The sequence below is a fragment of the Quercus lobata genome, chromosome 6 (assembly GCF_001633185.2).
Source record: "Quercus lobata isolate SW786 chromosome 6, ValleyOak3.0 Primary Assembly, whole genome shotgun sequence".
NCBI lineage: Eukaryota > Viridiplantae > Streptophyta > Magnoliopsida > Fagales > Fagaceae > Quercus > Quercus lobata.
Genome location: NC_044909.1, coordinates 19,231,106 through 19,239,170, shown reverse-complemented (window position 1 = coordinate 19,239,170; position 8,065 = coordinate 19,231,106).

The window sequence follows — 8,065 nt, the reverse complement described above, 5'->3', positions numbered from 1 at the left end:
TCCTATGAAAGGAACCCGCCAATCTTCTGCAATAAACACCGCGTAGCTTTCTTCTTTATCAATTGCCAAACGACATTCCTGGCATTTCCCCTGTATGATTGCTGCTTCCTTGTCCATATCTGGCCAGTAATACCCCATGCGTTGCATCCTTCTGTACAGGCTGACCTTTTCTGCAACTCCACATGCTTGGGCGTGTAATTCTTCTAGTTTCGACTTTCCTTCCTTCTCGGTGATACATCTGGACAGTATTCCTCCTAGCAGTCTTCTATACAATTCTCTTTCTATCTGGGTGTAATCCATTAGTTCTTTGATGTTCCCTCTAGGGCCTACCTCTTTCATCTTTTCTTTGACTTCGTCCCTCCAGTCCCACTGTTTGGATTCTCCGGGGTACATCCCTTGGAGGATCCTTACAATAGAATGTTCCTGCCTCCCTATTTTTATCAGCGTATCCCTCCCATCAAATGGTATTTGGGATCCTAAGGTGGCAAGCGCATCAGCAAACCTGTTTTCACTTCTTTGAGTGTATTCTATACTGAAAGTCTGAAATTCCATCTCCAACCTTTGTGCCCAAGTCCTGTAGGCTGCTAAGCTTTATTCCCGTAATGCAAAGTCACATTTCACTTGGGAGACTACAAGATTGGAATCTCCCAATACTCTCATATGTTTCACTCCTATGATGAGTGCTATAGTCAACCCAGTTAAGTATGCCTCATATTCAGCTGCATTATTAGAGCATGAGAAACCAAGCTTGAAAGACAGGGGTATGATATCCCCATTTTCACAGCTTAGTACAATTCCTACCCCATTTGAAGTTGCTGTAGTTGACCCGTCAAACCTCATGGTCCATTTCTTCCCTGGGATCTCCATCATTACTACCTCACCAGGGATTTCTTCGCTCAGCAGGCCTTCTTCCTTTCCTGGGAATTGAGCTAGCAAATCTACTATGGCCTGGCTCTTGACAGCCTTGGGAGTTCTTATACCTATATCATATTGTGAGAGCAACACTAGCCATTGTGCTATCCTTCCTATGACAAGGGGCTGGTGCAGGAGTGCTTTTATGGGGTGGGACTTGGTTACCAAGAGGATTTGGTGAGCTGAGAAGTACCTCTTCAACCTTTGGGATGCATAAATGATCACTAGGCAGGCTTTCTCTATTCTGGGGTACCTGGTCTCGGTATCCTTGAGTGTTCTGCTCACATAATATATGGGCTGCTCATTTCCTTGGTCATCTTCTTGTGCCAGTAAAGCTCCTATTGCCTGAGAGTTTGATGCTAAGTATAGCAACAGAGGTCGCCCACGTACTGGTGCCTGGAGGGTGGGCAGATGATTCATAATGCCCTGAATTCTTTGAAAAGCTTCCTGCTGCTCCGTCCCCTAGGTAAATTCATTTCCCTTTTTCAATAGTTTGGATAGGCCTGCTGTAGCTGAGGCTAAACCAGGCACAAACCTCCTAATATAGGAGACCCTTCCCAGGAAGCTTTTGAGTTCCCTAACAGTAGTTGGTCTTCTCATCGTGGCAATAGCTGTGGCCTTGGCTGGATCCACGCTTATGCCTTTGTGATGTACCAGGAACCCAAGGAACTTTCCAGCAGACACTCCAAAGGTGCACTTCACGGGGTTCATACGTAACTTGTATTTCCTGCATCTTTCAAAGACTTGCTCAAGTACTTTGAAATGTCCTGTTCTGGTTTTTGACTTGACCACAATATCGTCTACGTAATCTTCCATCTCCTCATGCATCATGTCATGGAAAATGGCTGTCATGGTCCGTTGATACGTAGCCCCCGTATTTTTGAGGCCAAAGGGCATTACAGTGTAGTAAAAGTTCCCAATCGGAGTTCTGAATGCCGTCTTCTCTGCATCTTTGGCTGCCATGCGGATTTGGTTGTATCCACTGTATCCGTCCATAAACGAGAACATTGAGTTTCCTGCAGCTGAATCTACAAGGAGGTCGATATTGGGCAAGGGGAACTCATCTTTAGGATATGCCTTGTTCAAGTTGCGAAAGTCTACACAACAACGGATTTGACCATTTTTCTTCTTCACAAGTACAATGTTGGAAAGCCATTTTGGGTGTTGGATGGGTTTGATAAAACCAGCTGTCAGTAATTTCTTGACCTCTTGAACTATTTGAGCTTCTACCTCAGTGTGGAAGACCCTAACTAGTTGGACTACTGGCCTCATCCCTGGGTCCACATTAAGAGAATGGACTACCAACTCTGGGTCTAGACCAGGCATCTCATCATAGGTCCATGCAAACACATCTCTGTATTTTTGAAGCAAGGTTACCAGTTGTTCTCTTTCTTGAGCCACCAATTGACTGCTAATGAAGACAGGTTTTCGGGATCCTGGTTTTGTCCCCAAGTCTACTTCCTTTAATTCTTCCTCAGGCTGAATCTGGGCCTCCTTAACTGGTTCTTCTGGGATTTCTTCTTGGGCCATCATGTAGCTTGGTGGTCCGGGACCTTCCTGCACAACGCATTCGGGTCCCACGCACCTTCACAATCAATAAATTAGCCTTCCTCCAAGTTCCCGCACTACCACACATTCTCGGGATCCTAAAGAGCTGGGCTCCCTCTTTTGTCTTTTCCTTTCTAGAAGGTTCCTCAGATCACGGGTGTCCCTCCCTCCTTCTTCTTCTTCTAGGATAGGTGCCCTTGGGGTCCCCGGGACGAGGTTCTCATCATCTGGCTCCAACTCATCATAAAACATCGTTTCTGCAAAGTTCACTTCTCCCTGGCTGAAAGGATTATGATTGGCAGGGATCCTTATGGGCCTCCCATTCAGTCTCCCTTTAATGCATTGATGGAACGTGGATGGAATAAGGCGATGTTTATGAAGCCACGGGCGTCCCAGCAACACATGATAAGAAACTTCTGCATTAATCACATGAAACCTTGTTAGAGCTACTGTTGGCCCCACCCTTAAGGCTAGCTGCACGTATCCTTCTGTTGATTCTACCGATCCTCCAAATCCTGTTATTTCCATGGGAGCCCCCAGGATCCTTATGTCGACTAAGCCAACAGCTTCCAAGGTACTCAAGGCTATGAGGTTGAGTGATGCCCCCGTATCCACCAGTGCTCTTCTGACTTGAACGCCGTTTATGGTGGCCATTAGATAAAAGGGTCTACGGTGGTCTGGGTGCTCAATCTCCATGTCTTCATCAGTGAAGATTATTGCATTGGTTGTCTCCAGGAAAGCTCGACTAGCATGTGACTCAGCTGTAAAGCATTCCATCCCTGAATCTGCTGCTATGCTCATGAGAGACTCTGTGGCCACCCTTCTTGCTTCTGGTCCGAATCCTAATTGATTGAATAGTGACCTGAACTTAGGATTCTTCTGGAGGGTCCTGACTGTGCTCGGGTGGAAGGATCCTTCAGATTCTCCTGCTTCTGCCGGGTTCCCATGTATTACTACTGCTACCACCCCTTTTCCTTTGTGGTTAGGCAAGGGGTTCCTCTGCACTTCCGGCTCCTTCTGAGTGAGCTCCAGGGTTCCTTCTCTCAACTTTTTGTGGAAGAGTCTGCGAAGGGTCCAGCAATCCTTGGTGGAGTGCTTGACATAATTATGGATTCTGCAAAATAAAGGGTTCTTCCTTTCTTCTTCTGTTGGTGGCCTGGACACAGTGAATGGCCTAACAACCCCATCTCCAATCCATTTGTCTAGGACATGGCTTAGCTCCTCAGCTGTACATGGGATCACTGGTGGTTCCTCAAACACCTTCCCATCTGGTCTCTTCCTTTTCTCTCCTGCTAATGCTGTCATAGCTTGGGACGCGGGCAGCCTTTTTGTTCTCATGGTTTGCGCCGTCCTTCTAGTTCTCTGTAGCAGATCAGCAAACTGTGTGATACATAAATTTTCAAGGTTGAGCCTGTAATCAAAAAGCATGTTGGCTATACAGGTTTCCATGAGCTCATTTTCTTCATGGTCTCCATAGCAGTCTAGGGACACATCTTCGAATCTTTTAATGAATTGAACAGGATCTTCTCCAGGTCTCTGCCTCACCATTTGCAGATTCTGGAAAGTGATTTTGTCTTCACCAGGGTAATATTTGGCGCAGAATTTTTCCATCATCTCATCCCAGGTTTTGATGGACCCGGGTCTCAGCGTGGTGTACCAAGTGTATGCCCTATCCACTAAGGATTTGGTGAATTCCCTTAGACATAATTCTTTGTCTCCTGCATAGGGGCCCATAGTGTGGACAAACCTACTCACATGTTCCACGGCACTTCCATTCCTCCCATCGAAAGGATGGAACTTTGGGGGTTCGTACCCTTTAGGGTATGGTTTGCCAAGAAGTTCTGGAGGGAACGGGGGATCCTGAGAGAATTGCTTGGGGATCCCTGAGAGTTTTTCCCTTTCTTGCTCCAGGAGGGCATTGACGTCTGCCAGTGTCAAGTACTGAGGGTTGGCTCTTCCTCCACTGCTGACCCTCCTTCTGGCTGCGTCCCATCTTGGTGGCCAGTAGGGGGAATATTGTCTCTGATTTCCTGTGTCCTGCCTTCTTTGAGAAGATGAACTTCTTACTCCAGATCCTTTAACATTGTTGTCATCCTGGCCATTAGGTCTGGTTCCTGCCTTGCGTGTCTTTGTTCTGACACAACCTCCTATTCTACTAAGGGTATCCCACCTCCTTGCTTGGAGACTTCCTCGTTTTCTCCTACGGGCTCAGAGGCCGTAGGTGGCACATTAGTTCCTTTGCTGTTTCTTTGTCTTGGAGGCATTCTCTGTGAAGGGGTTGCTTCTTCCTTCTTCTTTGCCCAGTCCCCAATGGAGTCGCCAAAATGTGAGAGTGCCTTTTTCGTGACACTCAGGCCCAAGGATCCTAGGCCTGAATGAAAAGGAAGGATTTGGTGGACCGGGCCTTGACTCACCGCAGCTAACGAGCTATTTAAGAATCAAGTGAATGCAGAGAATACTCCTGACAATATAAAGAAAAAATGACAAACAAGGATATCGAAGAGTGCCAAAAATTAACAACGTAAGTTCAGAAGGAAAGAAACAGGATTAGCAAGACGACAAAAAAAATAGTGCTGTGGGGATCCTGGGAATTATGAAGCAGTGTTTCATTAATACATTATCTGTTTGATTACAGAAAGCTCACTAGGACGTGATACAAGGTCCAATCAAGCTCAAAAATTGCAGTCTTGAATGGCTATTTCAGCCTTCAAAACTTGCAAAGTTTGATTCTCGTTGAATCCGAGTATGTGCAATAGTGGCCTTTACAGAATACCGGGAAGCAATATTTGTTTTTCCCTTAGTATTTTTCTCTCTACACAGATTTTTCTGATAGTTTTTCTCAGAGAATTTCTTCTTTCTTGTGTTTCTTTCTTTTTTTCTCGTTGCCTTCTTCACAACACATCCCCTCCTTTTATAATGGAGTTTTCTAGGCTTCCCGGGGAACCGTTGGTTCCCCTGTTTTGTTCTTTTGCAAACAGAGCATGTCCTATCCCCATCGTCTCGGTAAGTCCCTTTTCCGTTTTCTCTCATTCTTTCCTTCTCTTGGTTCTGATTCTTTCGAAAGCTTCTGGTTAGCCATCCTCTTCTGGACATGCTGAGGTATGCCCTTCTCGGCATCCCCAATTCTGGCGTCTTCCTCTTTTCCCTTTCTTTCCTATTTGGGCGGAATCCTGTTCTGCCATTTTTTAAAGTCGTTTGTTATCATTCTTCTTCCCTGTTCTGGTTCCCCGAGGCCTTTTCTGTCTGTGCCATGAGAGGTCGCTCGCGTTTTTTGCTTTTATTTCTTGTTTTCTTCTTCTGTCTTCTTTCTATCGATCTGTCCCAGTCTTCCTTTTTCTTTGTGCTTGAAGGGATCCATGCCTATTGATTGTTCCTGAGGATCCTTGCTTCTTTATACTTTGCCGTGGTCTCTTTTTTGGATGCCTCTTTCTTTTCTGGGCTTCAGGATCCTCTGGGCCTTTCTTTTATTCCTCCATGGGTCTTCCGTATCTATTGCTTTGGGCTTAGCCTGAATTTTTCTTTTTGGGCTTGACTTGTTCTTCTGTTTTGGGCTTATTTTATTATGACCCTTTTTTAGACCTCAACAAACATCAATTGATTTTTGGTATTAGCGGAGGTCAAACCTCATATCTCTTTTTAATTAATTGTTAAAATGATAATTATAATAAGGGTAAATTGCAAATTACACTCCTAAACTTTTAGGGTTTTTAGATTTTATACCCTGAAATTTTAAAATTTGAATTTTACCTTCTAAAATTTGGAATGTTTGGATTTTACACCCTAACGTTTCAGAATTTAGATTTTATCTCCTAAAGTTTGAGAGTGTTTAGATTTAACATATCCAAAACTTCAAAGCGTAAAATCCAAACACCTAAATTTTGAGAAGTAAAATCCAAATATCCCTAAAATTTAGAAGGTAAATTCCAAATTTTAAAACATCATAGTATAAATTCAATCAATCTCAAATTTTAGAAGATAAAATCAAAATTATAAAATTTAAGAATGTAAAATTTAAACACCCCTTAATTATTGAAATATAATTGGCAATTTACCGTTATAATAATTTTATGTATCTTTTCTCATATTCGTTGTGGCCTTATGGGCCGCGCCGCCAAAGTAGTTTGCATTAATTTTCTTTTATTGATTGAGAATTTTTGGGCTGCGCCGCCAAAGTAGTTTGCATTAATTTTCTTATATTGATTGATTGAGAATTTTTTTTTTTTTCTTTTTTTGTGGGGTGCGCCAGGCCCTCGCAATAGCGCAACACATGGAGGACGCTTAAAGAAAAGTAAGGGCTCAGCTCTTTGCTTCAACCAGGTGTTTTTTTTTTTCCTTAAATAGATTGGCGATAGATTGTTTCATTCAGTAAGAGGATCTCCAGTTTGCTCTTTACATTCTTGTACTGTACTGTTCTAAAAACTAACCGAACATTTTACCTTTTACATATTTATTTTTTTAAATATATTTTTAACCGACTTTTTATTATTTCTTTATTCTATTTAAATATTCTTTCTTCATTCTTTTTTTAATATTTTTTTATTCTCCTTTTAATTTTCCTTCCTTCATTCTTAAAAGTCACCTTCATAATATTTTTACAACACTTTCACAAAAAATTATATGTGATAAGTTGATACTGATTTTAATTTGAATATACTATTAAAATTAACTTTTTCTCTTTTTGAAAAAATTATTTTTTCTCACCAATATTAACTAATAATAACCTGCAATTTAAGATTTATTGTAAAAGTATTGTGAAAATATTATAGTAGCATTTCTCAATTTTAATTACTTATTCTTTATTTTATTTTTCCCTTATCTCCATACTTTTTTTTTCATCCATATGTTTTTTCTTTTCTTTTCTTTTTTTCTTCTTTTTTTCTCCTCCACACACATATACTTCTTATCTCTATTTTCATTTTCATTCTTTGTTTCTACCTCCAGGCATTCAGCTCTCTCTCTTTTTGCTCTTTCTTTCTCTCTCTCTCACTTACACACACACACACACACAAATCGTCGGCAAGAGAGAGTTAGCCTTAAATCGGCGTTCACACATGCAGCCAGGGATGGACCCAGGTGGGGACCCGAGCCCCCCATAGGCCCCAAAAAAAAAAATTTAGTAGCTTAAATTTTTCAAATATATATATATAAGCTTGGGCCCCCCTTAGTTTTTAGCTCAAGCCCCCCTCGTGAATTCCTAGCCCAGCCGGCCCCCTTCATGAAGTATATTTATAGCCCATATATTTACACATATGTTGAAAAACTAAGCCCATGACCCATGTAAATCAAAAAAATAAATAATAATAATAATAATAATAATAATAATAAAATTTAAAAAAAAAAAAAAAAAAAAAGAAAGAAGAAAACTCAGCAAAACCTAACGGAGAAAGTGAAAGTCTAAAAAAAAAAAAAAAAAAATAGTAGAGGCGAGACAAAGTCACAGAGAGATAGAGAGGCCGAGGCGAGACAGTTGCTACTGCTGCTTCATCTTCTTTTTCTTCTTCTTCTTCTTCTTTCTTTTCGTCCGCTGGTCCTTCTTCAATTCTGTTTTGAATTTTCATTTTGTGTTTTCTTTCTTGTTTTGTGAACCTAGCACGTGACTAGGTGT